Raw genomic sequence first — 17158 nt, forward strand, 5'->3', positions numbered from 1 at the left:
CTTATTAAGGAACCTTGGCACTTTATGTGATTTTGAGGCACACTTATAGAATGGTCTAAGTTCTAGTACATTATCTTAAAAAGGATGGGTATTAAAAGCCTTGGCTCAAATTCTTTCCCTCTATCCAACTGTCATCATCATAATCAATAAATGCAACATATAATACAGTTGGCTTCTAATACTGGTTATTACCTATTATTTTGACATTAGCATCTGAAATACACATTTAATGAGTTACTACTATTTGTCCTATACTAAACACTTTCTACATATTTTTTCTTTTAATCCAGGCACCAGCTTTATCAATTAAACACAATTATACACCCATTTCACACATGATGACATTGAAATGTAGATGAGGTGGTTTGCCCAAGCTCATGTAGCTAGTCAGCGACAGAGGAACCCAGGTAGATGAATATCAAGGCTTGAAAACCTTCCTTTTGCAGCACACTGATGATCACCCAACCCTACACCCCAAGAAGCTAATGAGCAGGACATGATTAAATAGCCTGTGATATAGAAAATAGAATACCATCACACTTAAGGAAATTAAAAATAAACAAACAAACTTAAGACTTTTAAAAAAGTGCCTAAGACCCATATTTGAAGATCATTCACTTATCAGCTGCTTTTCATTTCCAACATCATTTGATATCATAGATGACGGGTGCAGATCCTCCATCTGAGGCACATGGGACAGAGAATCCTAACATCAATAATCTTTACATCAAGAAAGTTTACTCCATATGTTCCCAACATAGTCCAAAGCCAGAAAAGTTCACAGCTCTACATTAAAATGTTAGAAAAAGATCACATTGCAGCAGCTGCTTATGTGGATTACCTAGTCTAGCCATTCTGCTAATACTTAAAAAAACCTGTCTGAGTTGTAGGAATTAAAAAAAGCAAGTCTCTAAAATATCAAGTTGGTGCTTGTTGGTAAAGAACTGTGATTTCCCATTTGTTGCCCCAGAAGACTCAGGTGTATCTGAAACAAAGTCAAAATGTTTTTCCTTACTTTTGAGGCAGTGGAAGGTTTTGTTTCTGTACTTCCCCTCACACCCTGCCGCCCCAACTATGCTGTCTCCAGAACCATGGTTTCCCTTGAATTTTAAAAAAGAAATCCTTGAAATGTTTCGTAGTGATTCAAAGCATGTTAGGAAATCTCAGTCCTTTCTTGTAGCCATTTTGTGCAACTTCCTTTAATACTTTATAAAGAAATAAGATCAAATGAACTCTGTCCTCTACTGATGTCTTATGAGTAAGAACTAGTGATTCTATCACTGCATGTGTGTGTGTGTGTGCACACACCTGATCGCTCTCTTTAAAACCTCAAAGCATGGTCTATAAGGCATGGTCTGGTTTCCATTTTACAACTGGGAAAACTGAAGTACAGTCTTGAAAGAGCTCTTGGAAAAAGTGTATTGAGGCTTTTCAGCTATCAAGTTGGACATCTTACTGAGCTCCCTATGTTCCCATTTTCCTCCATAGTGCTCTGTTCAACAGTGTTGGTTTCTTGCCTTTCCTTTTTTTTGTGGTTATTGTTGGGCTTAATCACAGTAAAACAATCAATGAAAGTAAGTTGTACAATAGAATATTTCTTTGTACGGTGATTTTAAAGACCTGATTTCTGAAATCATAAATTTTGTTCAGTATAATCATCTAGACTCGGAGGTGGAGATGATATGCTTTTCAGGGTTCAGAGATTTGTTGAGAGGGAAGAGAGTGTTAGGGTTCTGGCCCCACACTACTACATTTTTGTCATGGGGAACAAAGTGAAGGTTAAATTGTTAATCTAGTTTGAGGATGTTTATGAAAAGTTATGAATTATTTGTAAAGTATCTGTAAAACTGAAACAGAGATCATATTTCTCATCTCATTGCCTGTAATTTCAGAGTACTTAGGTTTCTGTTGTGAAATGTTTTCTAGAAATCCCAAGTTTCCTTATACATGGAGAGAAGTGGCATAAAAATATACACAACTAATGTCACTTCAAGAAAGACCAATGAAATTCATGGTGTTGCTCCTGGAAGATAAACAGACTAAAAAGAGTCAGTATGCAGATCTCTTGTTTTACCCTTTGCATAATTTATTGGTTAAGATTTTGTTTGGCCACACGTAGCCTACACTTGAACTACAGTGGCTAATGAAATAGGTTGATTTTTCAGACTTAACAAGGACAGTGGAGATAATCATTTCCAGTCAGTGTTTGAAGATGTTTCAGGGTCCTTCTTTTTTCTAGCTCTGCCATCCTTAACATGTGGCTTTCATCTTCATGGGCCTAAGTTCCACATCTAGGCATCATGCTCACATTTCAGGCTAAGGACGAAAAGCAAAAAACAAAAGGCATATGTAAGCTTATTCTGTCTCTTTTGTGAATAAAAATAATAGTAACTTATTATTTTTAAAGTTTCCCAGAATCCCATATAATAAAGTTGCTTTTATATCTCATTGGACAGAACTGGGTTGCATGACCATAGCTAGCAGCAGTGGAGTTGGAGGAGGTATTTTAAAGTGGTAATATAGCCACCCTGAATTTCAATTTTTGTTATTAAGGAAAAAGTAGAGAACAGTTAATGGGTGGGAAGCAAAAATTAGGAATAAGATTAATGCCTGAGGAGAGGGAAGGACATACCTTTTCTTTCCTTCAAATATTTATACTAGATGCATTGTGTAAGTTCACATGTTCCATCTTCCACAATGTTTCTCTTCACTCTATTTCCTCTGAATTCCTATGGCATTTTGTTCTTTATTTTAAATAATGTCATTGATCCCATTCTATTCAGGTTGTTTACATGCCTATTTTTCTCATTTAGACAGTAAACTCCTCAAATATAGAGGCAGCATCTAATTCACCTCTGTAATCTCATCATTCACTACCATGACTGGCACACCACTAGGAACTGAAAGTATTACTTGAATAAATATATGGACAAAGTAAATGTGGTAGGTTATGATCCTAAGAAACAGACTCTGAGATTTTGGAGTCTATCTACCTACCTCTTCTCGAGACTTCCTTAAATCCAATCTTCTATTCTTTCTCTTTTTAAGCACTTGGCCATTCATAACCTTTTACCTTCACCTGCTCCTCTCACCCCAAGATTCTTCATGTACCTTTACCTTGGGCCAGTTTTTCTTTCTACACAAAGTGGATGCGCAGCATCACATGAAATCCTGTCCTTTGGAAGGGTTACCTCTCACCTTGAGTAAGATTATAACATAGCAATAAGCCAGTGTTGGCTTGTACCACACACCAAGATGACTCAGCTGTGAATAAAGCTCTTTTTTTTTTTTCTTCCTTAAAGGAGATTTCCATCCCCAGTGTAGCAAAGCTATAAGCTAAGGGATAGGCCTGGATGCAGTAGTTGTGGATAACATGGGGCTTGGCTATTTGCTCAGGCCACAGTGTACTTTCTGGCCCTGCTTATGCTTGATCTTTAAAGTTCCACTTCTATCATATGATTCTGATTTGATGGATCTGGAAGAACTAGGACGGGTATCCTGATCCAGTTCACACTCAGGGCTGGCTTCATGAGGTTTGCAACCTGCTGAGTTGCATAGGTCCCTATGCTTAGAGGGGTCCCCAGCATGGTTTAATTCTATGCCATCATCACGCTGAAATTTCTTTTTTTTTAAATTTTTTTAAATTTTAAATTTCTTTTTTTATTCATGAATAATTTAGAAGTGTTTTGGGATGACTTTTTGTTGATTTCTTTTTTTTTTTTCCTGGATAATTATTTTTTATTGAAGGGTAGTTGACACACAGTATTACATTAGTTTCAGGTGTACAACACAGTGATTCAACATTTATATACATGATAATTCTAGGTACCAACTATCACCATACCAAGTTGTTACAATATTTTGACTATATTCCTTATGCTATACATTACATCCCGGTTACTTATTTATTTTACAATTGGAAGTGTGTTTATATATATATATAAAATATATATATTAAAAAATATATATATATATTTTTTGTGAGGGCATCTCTCATATTTATTGATCAAATGGTTGTTAACAACAATAAAATTCTGTATAGGGGAGTCAATGCTCAATGCACAATCATTAATCCACCCCAAGCCTAATTTTCGTCAGTCTCCAATCTTCTGATGCATAACAAACAAGTTCTTACATGGAGAACAAATTCTTACATAGTGAATAAGTTACATGGTGAACAGTATAAGGGCAGTCATCACAGAAGCTTTCGGTTTTGTTCATGCATTCTAAACTATAAACAGTCAGTTCAAATATGAATATTCATTTGATTTTTATACTTGATTTATATGTGGATCTCACATTTCTCTCTTTATTATTATTATTTTTAATAAAATGCTGAAGTGGTAGGTAGATACGAGATAAAGGTAGAAAACATAGTTTAGTGTTGTAAGAGACCAAATGTAGATGATCAGGTGTGTGCCTGTAGACTATGTGTTATTCCGAGCTAGACAAGGGCAATAAAACATCCATGTATGCAGAAGATTTCTCTCAGAACATGAGGGGGGAGGTTCTAAGCCTCACCTCTGCTGATCCCCATTTTCTCACCTGATGGCCCCCCTGTGACTGTGCCTGTCTTAGGTTGTTCCTCCCTTGAGGAATCTTACCCGTCTCTGGCTAACCAGTCATCTTCCGGGGCCATACAGGGAAATGTGAAGTTGGTAAGTGAGAGAGAAGCCTTATTGTTTGAAAAGGTTAGCTTTTTACTTCTTTGCATATTTATGCCCTGTGGCTTCTATGCCCAGCATTTGTCTTGAGGTGTCTTTACCACTTGGAAGAATTATGATACTCAGTAAATTCGACATGTGGCACGAATTCTATTTAAGGGTTGTAATTAGGTAGGAAGAAGAAAAGCTATAGAAGTAGCAGGCGGAAGAAAACCTGGGAAGATTGATTATTTCTTTGACATATCTTCTTGTAGAGTAACTTCAGCATGTATAAGTTTTAAACTACTAATTAAATTGTGCACACACATTAACATAATAGGAGTATAGTTACATAACCAAAGCATACCTGTAATTACCAGCCATCTCCAGTGAAACCAAGAAAACCAGTTAGGCACCTTAGGCATTTGTGAAAACTTATCTGTGATATGGTGGATATTGTCCAACTGAACTTGAACAGTCTGAGAGAATGAAATTTCTTTTTTTAAGGAACAGGAATTTATTTTTTATATTGAGGTACATAGAGTAAAATTCACAAATCTTAGTGTACAGTTTGATGAATTTTGACATATATATACTCATGTAACAATTGCCTAAGTCAAGGTATCAAACATTCTCACTAATTCTTTTTCCCCTTTACCTGATTCTTCCCTCAACACCCCGTTCCCCTATGGCAATCACCAGTTTTCTGAGTCTATGAGTCTATTCCTGTTTTATTTGTTCATTTGTTTTGTTTTTATATTCCATATAGAAGTGAAATTACACAGTATTTGTCTTTCTCTATCTGCCTTATTTCACTCAGCATAATACCCTCTAGGTCATCTGTATTGTTGCAAGTGGCAAGATTTCATTCTTTTTTATGGCTAAGTAATTTTCCATTTATATATGTACCATATCTCTTTTATCCATTCATGTGTTGATAGATAATTTAGGTTGCTTAATCTTAAATTTCTTAATAATTTTATCTTTGCACTATGTTTTGTAAGTGATGTCCAGTGGGACAATGGAATATGTGCACAATAAGCAGCAGAGGTAGGTGCAATTTGCATGTCCATCATGCTTTGCCATTTCATTAGCACAAATATTTGCCATGTTCCTGGAACACAGAATTCACCCAGCATACATGGAGTTCAGAAAAATGCAAAGGAAGTATACAATAAGCATTTTAAGTTTGCAACTAAGGCGTGAGGAATGGGATCACAGAAATAAAGAGGTCATAGGTTTTTTTTCCAGTCCTTCCTTACTCATCAGTAAGCTGAAGACGGTGTTAGTAGAATGTACATGTATCAAGAAGTGAAATGAAAGCAGTTGAGTTATTTTTGTGTAGTGTTTCCTCTGTTCTGCTAAGAATGAAATACAGATGCATATATGAGCTAGGAAATGTGAACTGTGTCATTTCAGTGTCTCTGCATATGAGTTAAATAATCTTATATTTCCACTTCAAACTGATATTGCACAATATGAAGATGACTGGTAAAATTCATGCTAACAATTTAACATTTTAATTGAGAACAGCAGATAGCAAATAAGAACCCCATGAGAAGTTAGGGATGGCAGAAGAAAGTGAAAAAGGTTTATATTTTAGAACCTTTGGCATCCCCTTTATCCTTTTTTTTTGAACAAGGGTCCTACAGAATTTCAATTTTGCACTGGGTCATGCAAATTACATAGGTGGTCCTTTCACCATTGTGAAGTTTTTCACAATTGTGTTGCATGCAAAGAGCAATCAGCACATCATCTACCACTCAACTTCCTTGCTTGCCAGTCTGTGAGTGATTCAGCTCCAAAATCTTATTTCAGAATCTGGTTCCCATGATAGCATCTAAGTTTGGTTCCTGGGGGGAAAGCTCTGTGATGGAGTTTGCTCCTAGGTGCACCTGGGTATCATCTCAGGACTATCTGTGAGAAGTAAGGGAAGCAGGAAGTCAGAGGGAGAAGTTGCTGTATAATGTCATTGCAGCAGGAGCTTTGGATGACATGACAGGGAGTTCTAGGGCTAGGATGGTCATCAGAGTTGTCCCAGGTGAAGCAAGGGGCTTAGGCCTTTTACTCTCACATTGTTCAGGCACTGGATGTGGACTGCACCCAGAGGAAGGGGTCATAACTTCTGGTCAGGCACTGTCTTCAGCTGAGTGCTCAAGAAGATTCCTGGAGAAGTCCCTAGTAGTAAGCCCCGGCAGCCAGCACTTGGAGCAGCTGGGGAGTGAGTGCCACAGCCTTGAAGGAAGTCCGGGCAGCACAGAGTAGCATCCACTGAACAAGGCTCATGCAGCAGCCTAAACAGGGAGGTACTGGCATGTTTCTAAAGAAGCAAAAGGTTTTCTTTCAGTCTTCCAGATTTTAAACATTCAGACAATGTAGAGCAGGCAAGAAAAATGCTGCTGTCAGGTACACTGTATAATTACTAAAAATAGAACCAGGTGATACTGGCTTTAGTACAAGAAAAACTAGTACTTTTAAGAAAATAATAATCCCCTGACCCTGCCACCGCCACCATTTTTGTTCCAGTGATTCATGTTCAAAACCTATTCTGTTTAGCCTCGTGACTTATAGAGAAATGTGGAAGCTAGCATACTCTTTTTAAAAAGTGTTACCTTTGTCACTCTGTTACAGTAGAAAACAAGTGGAACACATCAACTGCATAAGACAACTGTTGGGGCTCAGAATCCAAATGTCTGCGGTATATTATGCAGTTGTTGAATTAAAAATAAAATATTTTCCTTATATTGATGAGATTACATGAGGGCTGGGCTGAAATGGCATATTTCATGTGTGCGTGTGTGTGCATGTGTGCGGGTATGTAGGTTAGGGGTAGAATGGAGGGGGCACACCTTACAGGTTTGAACTGGGCAGGCCCAGGGGAATCATGCTTGGCCTGGTTCCCATGGTACAAGCTTGTACTGGGCCATGAAAGATGATGCTTGGCCCTGGGTGTGACACCTGGTGCAGGGGCTGAAAGGAAGGCATGCCTTGTCACAGGTCTTTCTAGATGCTTTCTGGATTTCTCCACCATTGTCAGCAGCTTCTTTTAAACATGCAAATCATGTGCATTGCCATGGCACTGTTCCTTCTGGAAGTAGCCTGCCAATTGTTCTTTCTCACTGGTGTGTGTAATCCTGGGTAATGGGGAAGACGGGCAAGAAGTCAATTTTTTCCCTCCACACAATCAAGAACTCTGTATTTTTTGGTTCAGAGGAAAAAATCAGGTTGGGCAGTGAACAGAGTATCCAAGGTTATGGTGAGAGCTGGGCCCTAGCTCTCTCTGTTGGCCTAACTGGTTCTGTGCAGGGAAGTAGGGTCAGAAGAAGAGGTCAAACATTCTGGGGAATGGAGGAAAGCTCAAAGCACTGCTTCAAATAGAAAAGACAGGCTGAACTTCTTAGATCCTTTTTATCTAACTTATCTTTCTCCAGCTATGGACAGGGAGCATCTTGGAGAATGATATTTAACCATTAGTTATAATCTTATAAAGGAACAGAGTATTGTTTTGGACCTTGAAGCTGACTGGTTCCATATATATAGCTAAGTAGAGCATGAATTGCCATTAAATGAACTTGAAATAGAGGAAAAATGTTTCATGAGTTGGGAAGAGATGCTAGTGCATTATTGCTGATTTTGAAAGACCAAACTTGAACTAAAGTCTTATCATCATGAACAGAGCAGATTGACCATCAGGGTTATCCAGTGGAAGACAGCACCACAGAAACTCTGCCTGGTGCTTACATACATCTTTATTGCCACAGAAATGAAATTCTGACTCAAGATTAAAAATTCTCATTAAAGTGGGAAAGATTTCTTCAATGCCTCCTTGACAGGGCATTCAGCCACTGTACTTTTCCTTCATTGGACACTGTCCCCCCTCTCACCTTCTAGTTTTTCTAGCCCCTAGGAAACAAAATTACACAGCCTTCAAGATGCCTTCTCTTCCCATAAAACAATAATCACATTGTAAATCCCCAAGTATGCTGCAATAGGTGTCTCTCTGGTCCTTTATTAATGCCGCTGGCATTTGTCTAGCTTTAGAAAAGCTTTTGGCTCCATGTCCTACTCATATTTTTGGGCTATAGCTTGCTAGAGTTGTCAGGACAAGTAAAACGTTTCCCTTTCAGCATTCATTACAAGTAAAAAAATCCTATTGTATTTCTTGAAAGTGACTTGTGACTCATCTCCTTTTTTGGGATAGAGTTATAGCTTAAGATTTGGTCAATGGTATGCCTTTCAGTTGTGAAAATAACGCAAATGTTTAGAGACTGAGAGATGCCAAAATTCATATGAGCTTTATTCATTCATTTGCCACACCTACAGGATGCTGGAAAATTGTATAGAAATGTTTTAATGTGTAATCTTCTGTCATAATTTCCTAACTTGAACTCTGAATTCCAGGTGGAATCCGTATTGAAGGGAAGGAACAAATTGCTACAGAATGCAGACTTATCTTGACTAATATTTTTTCAGTTTATGTTTTTTTAAATGAAAAATTATTAAGTAAATGTTTATATATGCTCATTTTTGTAAAAGCTATTGTATTTACAAGCAGGAAGAAAAACCACTTATGCATGTTATTGCAAACATTTCAGGAAAGATAGTGACATATATAGGGAAGAAAACATAAATAGTCATAATCTCACCATCCAGGGAAGATCAGCATTAAGGAAGTGTTTTACAGTTATTTGACTATTTATACATGTGCAGGTGTATTTTAGTAACATGGGATTGTATAGTGCATGTTGGCTGGGCCTTGCTTATTTTATTCCTCAATAAATGAGACACGTCATTCCCCATCTTTTTTAGTGAACAGATAGACTTGTGCATGTGTTCACTAAAGAAAAGTATGTGTCTTTAGATTGCTTGCTATTGCAAAAGTGTTAACAGTATCATAGCAAATGAATTGTCCATTACTTTGTTAACAGTTTGGTGGAAAGACTGAATAGGCAGGAAGAAACAACTTACAATTTTTGCTTTGAACTTCTTGCTTAATTATACTGAAGGAAAGATTTTGGGGTCAAAGGTTTTTTGACTTTCATAGAGCCAAACAAAATGACCAAGAGTTGTTAAAAGGCCTCTCAGAATATTTTAGTGCTGTGGGTTTCCTGGGGGAACTGCTGGGCCATGGTAAAAAATATGTCCACAAACCTTAGTCTAGGTGTTCCATCTGTCAGAAAAGCATATGAAATATATCCATGATAATTTTTTGGACTGCCAAGAGTCAACTCTAAACTCCATAACATTATTCACTTCCAGATTTTCCCCTTTCACTTTTATTTTTAGCTGTGCATAGAACCCAAACTGAATTAAGGCCAGGAATTGAGGTAGGAAGGTTATAAGGACATTATTGAAAGAGTTTACCTTATGTAGACAAAGTCAGAATTCTTTTTAGTCAAAATGCAGGTTGCCTTTTTTTTTGAGTCACATGATGCTTGTGTAAACAAAAGGAGATTATGTAATGAAACTAGAATCCAGTTAAAACTTACCTGTTCAGGATTTTGTAACAAAACAGAGTCAGCCAAACGTGTCAAGTACTGCCAAAGGTGAGAAATCTAAACTGGTGGAAAGTTGGCCATGTTTCCTGAGCCTGAGCTCGATTGTTAAGTGAGTGCCTGGACTGACTCATGATGGAAATGCTCGACAGAACTTACAGGGTGTGACTGCTTCAGTGTAACTGCACATGCCCACGTGGCCTTCCAGGTTGATCCAAAAGGCATGCCTCTTTGCTGTATCATACTTACCTCTCATACTTCTGAAATGAAACTTATAACCCAGAAAGGATAAAACTCCTGGGAAAATAAATGAAAGACTGAAATTACCAGCAGTCTTGGCTTATGTTATCACATGACTCTGAAAGCCTTTTGTTGATAGAATCATAGGGCTGGAAATGATGGAAGGAGGTCATTGAGTTCATTTTCCAACCTAAGGCAGAACTGTAAATGTACCACTGATGGCTTTGCTTCTTGTTAAAATGGTGTTTCTTTAATAAGATATTACCATTTCCCCCCCAATAATAATTAACTTGTGTTTGGTTTAGTTACAGTAACTTTGTCTCACTGTTTGTTGCAGAATGAAACAGAGATACTTGCTACTGGGTGATTAGTTTTCTCATGGAATTAATTTGTAACTGATGAGATTAAATAGTCAAAATGATCTAACAAAATAATAGCAAGTTAAGATAGTTACAAATATACACACACACCCACATACATGTCACATCATCAGCAAAAGCATATTGTCACAGACATATTTTCAAAAACCAGGTTCCCAGGAATTAAGTTAAAGTTTGGGAAAAAGAGTATGAAAATCTCCTGAAGTATTTTGCCACATTCAGTGCTTTTGCCTTATGTTCAGCTGTGTAAACAATCAAGTTTTTACATTTTTCTCATTCATAAAACCAACCAATTCTAGAAGAAATAAATGGAATTCATAAATTTTTTTGATGCTTTCTTGAGTTGAATTCATACTGCTAAAAAAAAATTGTTTTCATGTTTTGCTGCTTCTGTCTTCAGACTATATTTTGAACAAAAATACCTTGTGCAAATCAATGCCAGATTTTCGGGTCACTTGGAATGAACTGTAGGCCAAAATAAATTCACGTCTAAGCACTACCCACAAGAAGATTGCAGTTGGATTTGGGAATTAAGACAATGTTACATAAAAGAGTTAAACAGCAAGTTAAAAGTTAATACAAGACTGTTGCAGATAGTGCATAATGAATTACCAAATAGGTAGTAAAGACAATTGCTTGAGGCCAAAGGTGGAAGAGCAATCATATCATCTCTATTACAAAAGAGATTCAGAACAGATAATCTTTATGGACCCCTGCAGGTTCTAGTTGGATGCTATTCACCCATTCAGTCAGTGTGAATGGCGTGACTGAACTCACTGAAGTTATAACTACAGAGAAAAACATAAAGAAAAGACTCCTTCTTGAGTTTATTGCCTTCCATCTTTATTGTTTATTGTCCTGCTATGGGAGACAGATGTGTAAAGATATAAATAATGTACACAGTTTACCTTGATGTTATGCATTTAAATACAGCCAAACATCAAATTCATATCAAGAAAAATATGCACCCCCTTACCCCACCCCTCCAGTACTGGAAGATGTCATACCCACTTCTTTGCTCCTACCTTGCCCTTCGTGCCCTTTTTCATCACTGCTCACTATAACCCCCTTGCTATGATCTTTGTGGATTTGTCCCCTATTTCTGGCAATGTGCTTGCCCTTGAACTTGGTGGCGACTTTGGCTTTCCTAATTTTTAACTCTGGGAAGCCCCTGAGGCATATCTGCTACTGGCTTTTGGCTTTTCTGGATGCCGAACTCTGTCTTGCATCAAATCCTTCCCAGTCTTCATACTAGGAGGCTGCACTTGGATTGTATCTTGAAGGATGAACAGCATCCACATAAGATAAAGTAGAAGAGCATTCCAAACCAAGGCAATAGCATATTCCAAGATTAAAAAACCATGAAACTAGCTGGGAAATTCACTGTGCTGTGATGATGTATTCAGATATTAAATCATTTTCGGAGGGGCTTCTGTGGCTCCATATGCAATTTAATGGCTTGAATCTTGGCAGAGCACGCAGAGGTTTTATATATATATATATGTAGCCCACCTGCTCTAGTTGCTCTAATGCATAAGTATCCTACATTGAGCTTTAAGGATACTATCTTAGGACCTCGATTTTTGTTACCTTTGGTACTTAAAAGATTACTTACTTGAAAGTATGCTGTCAGACACCCATTATCTTTTGAGATGTTTTCTAGTTCACCTGCCATCTTTACCACATCTCCTCAAAGCAAGGTCTTCAAATTTCATCCTACTTCAAACAGGTCATCTTGAAAGAGCTTCAGGTTTGCATGTGTTGCCTCACCTCTATCCAGATTTTCTGGTCACTTGGAATGACCTTCAGACCAAATCAAACTCACACACAGACATGCCCTCAAGAGTATTATGGTTGTATTTGGGGGGTGTTCTTTTAGTATAAAATATCTCCCAGTATTTGATGCCTACTTCCAGAACAACATAGCTTCTCAGGGAAAATTTATAACAACTTAGCCCATGCTTATTCTTTAAATAATACTTTTTCTTACAGTAATAATGCACCCCAACCTCTACCCAGCCCAGTTGCTGGATTATCCCCAAATACCTAACTTTAAAGAAATCTCAACAGATCCTTCAAAGGACTTTGTATTCTTTCAAGAGGAAGAAGGCCACAGCCAAAATGCAGTCCATGCCAGGTGAAGTTAGGTGTTCATCATTAAAGAGGGAGCTTAACATTGCAGAGCAGAAATGATTGAAAGCACTTAGGGATATCATGGCTGGAGAAGAGAAGGAATATGATAATTGTTCAAATAGTTTAAAGTTGAATCAAAGACTAGACTCATCCTCTGTATTCTCTAGGGATAGAATTAGAACCAGCACTGAAGATATAAGGAAACAGATTTAAGTTCAGTATGAGCAAAAAATGTCTAATAAATAGTATTGTAGAAACACTAAACAAGTGAAGTTGGGAACTCCCTGCTCCTGGAGCTGGATTCAAACATAAGGGAAGCAAAAGGAATTAGGGTACATCTTTTCTACGGGAGATTATGATTATTCTATAACAATCTGCCATAGATTAAGGCTTAATTTACTAAAACTCACTTAAAACAAATCTTTGAGTGTTTATTATACTCCTGGCATAGTGTTGGCTTCTAGAAGTAAAAAAATGCATAAGTCAAGTCCCTGACTTCAACAAACATTCAATCTAGTGGAAGAAACATATGGTAATTGAGACAGTCATACAAACAAATGCAAGGCAGTGTCATGAAATTGTAACTGGAGTTTGATTATCTGTTGCCCCTACTAGGAGCTAAGCTTCTTAAAGACAAAGTCTGTCTATTTTGCTCATGATTTTATCTCCAGAGACTAATACAGTGACTGCCACATGGTAGGCACTCAATACAGTTTTGTTGTCTGGATTTATTGAATAATACAAGTGTCTATTCTGATTGTGATTAATCTGGTGTAGTATTAAGGAGGGGCTGTTTAATGTTGTCTGACAAGATGGGAAATGTTCAGACAGGAGGCAATTCTCCTCTGTCCCTAACATCAGAGCAGAAGTGTGAGCTGACATGGAGGAGGAATTCACAGTCAAGAAGAAAGAAGAAATCTAAGCATGTTCAAGCAAGGATATTGATATGAAACTGCATTATGCTGAGATTATAAGCAGTTTCACATCATGGGAGTGTAGGATTTAGGGCAGTTAGTGGTAGGAGACAAGTCTGAAAAAGCTGTCAGAGATTGAATCATGAGGTACATTTTTATCCATTGAAGACTTTCAGTGAATAAAGTAAAGTGATCAGATTTTCCTTTCAGGAAGAAAACTCTGGCAGCAATGTAGGAGGATTCAAGGGAAGATTGAGTAAGAGCTAAGGGGAGATATAGGTGGCTAATGCAGTCATCCAGGAAAGACACTAGAAGGAAGGAACGTTTAGAAGAGAATAATGGCAGTGAAGACAGCGGGACAGAGATTTACTTGAGAGCTATTTAAGGGACATAATTTATGGGACTTTGTGATTGGCGGATTGTCGATGGGTGTGTGGGAGTTGGTAAGGTCATTATGGCCAGTAGTAAGAGAAGGATATCCATGGTAGTGAGTTGTGGCAATGTAACAAATATATATGGAAATATAGGAAGTGGAGGATTTGGGAACCTATTGAGCAGAGAGAGCCTAGATGTGGGCACTTGATTTTATGGAATAATGATCTGAGAGGAGAGCATATATTGTAAATAATCTACATATACTGAGGTCAATGAGTGTGGATGAAGTCACGAGAGGAGAGTGTACAAAGTAAAGTAAGAAGAGAAATGAGGAAAACATCTGATGAACATAAATGTTGAAGTAGTCGAAGCCTATCATTAACTAGGACATGACACCAATATCGGACTCAGTGGTTAGCAGGGACATCACTAGAATTTGACAGTGAAACATGAGATAGGGTAAGTTCACAAAGAAAGTTTTGGTTGACAATATTTATCATTAACAATAACATCTGTAAAGGTGAGGTATAATTACAGTGATGTGGACAGATGGTAACATTTTTAAAAGATCTTTCATGGGAAATCTCAAAGAACAACATTCTTAAATTTACAGAATGGCAGTAAGATCCAAAGCAGAGATAATGAGATATTCAGGGAAAAGTTCAGATGAAGAATGTGTTTAATCACGTTTTGCTTTTTTTTTCCAAAGTCGCACATTCTGATATTAGTACGTATATTGACAAACTTTCTTTTTTAAGTCTGTCCTTTCTCCAGAGGGCTATGGGTCTCTAAAATTTATATTTTCACTCTAGGTTGTAGATAATGGCAGTCATAACTTTATTAGATAAGGTCAATTTACTTAATCATTTTGCACAGGCAAGGAGTAGGGTTAAACTTGGGTGTGCCACTAAAATGGACATCAGGTGCTAATCAGATGCCTCACAGCCAAACTTCACGAATCTCCAAAGCTCTCTGTAGTCTGCGGGGTTTTCCTTGGTTGTCTCTAGTTCTAGCACAAAAACAAAAACACAGACAATATGGAAATGTACTCATTTCTTTTTTTCCAATATACATAAGCTTTTTGGTTCTTCATTGGCAGCTATCTGGTCCCCTGAGACACAGTTCTGGACAGAATCCAGAAACAAGTTTAGTGCTTGAGGTGGAACATTGTGAAATCAGTAAGAAAGATCCTTGCTGATCCAAATAAGCAAAATAGTTCTCTGGTGGGTGGGTGCTCCAAGCAAAAACACTTAAAGGAACCTAAGACTTCTGGCTTGACTCAGGGTCAGTTAAATTTCATTTCTGTTGAATCTTGGATCATGATTGGGTAGACTGTTGCTCACTATAGGGCAACTCACTCATTTCCGTTGACACATGCTCTTGTTTTGCCATGAACACTAAGTGACCTCAAACATATTTTTTTCTAAAATTGTAGCAACAAGGGACTTGAAAAAAATGAAACTCATGAGACAGCTATCTCTCTTGGCTTCTGAAACTGCTGCTTCTTAATTGTCCCAAGAAAGATGAAATGATGTTACTGACCCCATTTCTTAGGAATGACAAATGGATTGCTTCAGCAATAAATGCAAGAATAGATGTTGGTTAAGAATGCTCTGAGAATGTTATTTTTGCCTTATATGTTTATCATGGACTCAACCGATTAAAAGCTGAACTGAATGAAAGCTCAAGACATCAGTTTTTTAATATTGAAGAATTTCAAATACAAAATCACCAAAGACCTTATATGCACTTTGAACATCTCTTCCTCTCCCCCAAATTCCATGTAAACAACGTATGCTTCTTGCTTTGTACTATTAGCAGTATCAGATTATCAGTTTTTCTCTGGAACAGAGTTTGGATACTTTCCTTAAAATTTTCCTTGTAACATAATTATGATATTTTGTAGGAATGTAGAAGTCATCAGGAAATATTTTTTAAAAATTACTGGCAAACATATATACTTAATTCTGGAAGGAAGTCCAGGTGTAGAACTTAGGGGACAAAAATGATAGAACTATATCTCTTATTTGATCATCTAGAGAGAGAAGGTATCTTTACTCCCTGCAAAAGGCAGACAAAATTCCTTCATCTCTCAAAAAAAAAAAATCATTTAGTAAAAGTTCTTTAGGAGGGGTGGTTATGGTAAAAGGCTGAGGATTTTTTTCTTTATTTATGTGTTGACTTATGGCCAAAAATGATTTAAGGCCACAAAGAGAATATGCTTGAAAGATTCAAAAGTTTTGTTATAGCAAACCGTGTTACTTAGCAATTGTGGTTCTGAACTAGATATCAACTTTTTTAAATGGAATAGTTTGAAGGATAATTTCTTCCTCCTATCTATCTATTATCTATCTATCTATCTATCTATCTATCTATCTATCTATCTATCTATCTATCTATCATCTATCATCTATCTATCTATCCATCCACCTATCCATGCATCGATGTATTTATCCCTTCCTGTCTATCTACTTTGGTGTTTATTCAACAAATGTTTCTTGGTTCTTTTCTTTGTACAGTTTTGTGCACCAGTCACCACAAAAGTAAAAGATCGAGATAGCCTTGGCCATTGTTTGTGTGAGATGGTCTTTACTATGCTGAGAAATTGCATAAATTATTATTTATGATAAAAGAAGAAATTGTTCTCATATCAAATGTTTAATTGATTAATTAGACTGGTGTTTCCCATAACTAGGCTGATTGTCAAATCAGAGACACCTGTGAAATATGAAGATTTCCAGGCCTCATCCTTCGACCTTTAATCTCCTGGGTCTGAAGAGTGGGAATGGGAATCTCCAGTTTTAATAAAGAGCCAGGCGATTTAGATACTTAGAAGAGTGTAAAGAACATGGTAAAAAGTATGAATTCTGCTTGTGCAGAGACCCAGTCTTGCTTACCATGGTGTTTAGTGTATAGCATAGTGCTGGGTACATAAATGGTGCTCAATAACTGTTAAACTGTAGAGTAGAACATCTGTA

The 17158-nt window shown here is 37.2% G+C and overlaps 1 long non-coding RNA gene across 1 annotated transcript in view; it reads right to left on the reverse strand.

Annotated features, from left to right (window-relative positions):
- Window positions 1–2093: 2093 nt before the first annotated feature.
- The window catches only part of LOC118919943 (uncharacterized), a 171214-nt gene continuing 156149 nt past the window's right edge, over window positions 2094–17158 (reverse strand). The window contains exon 3 of the long non-coding RNA XR_005027725.2: window positions 2094–2316. This is a non-coding gene — a long non-coding RNA (uncharacterized LOC118919943). The remainder of the gene's footprint in view (window positions 2317–17158) is intronic.

Source organism: Manis pentadactyla, chromosome 2 (assembly GCF_030020395.1).
Source record: "Manis pentadactyla isolate mManPen7 chromosome 2, mManPen7.hap1, whole genome shotgun sequence".
NCBI classification, from domain to species: Eukaryota; Metazoa; Chordata; class Mammalia; order Pholidota; family Manidae; genus Manis; species Manis pentadactyla.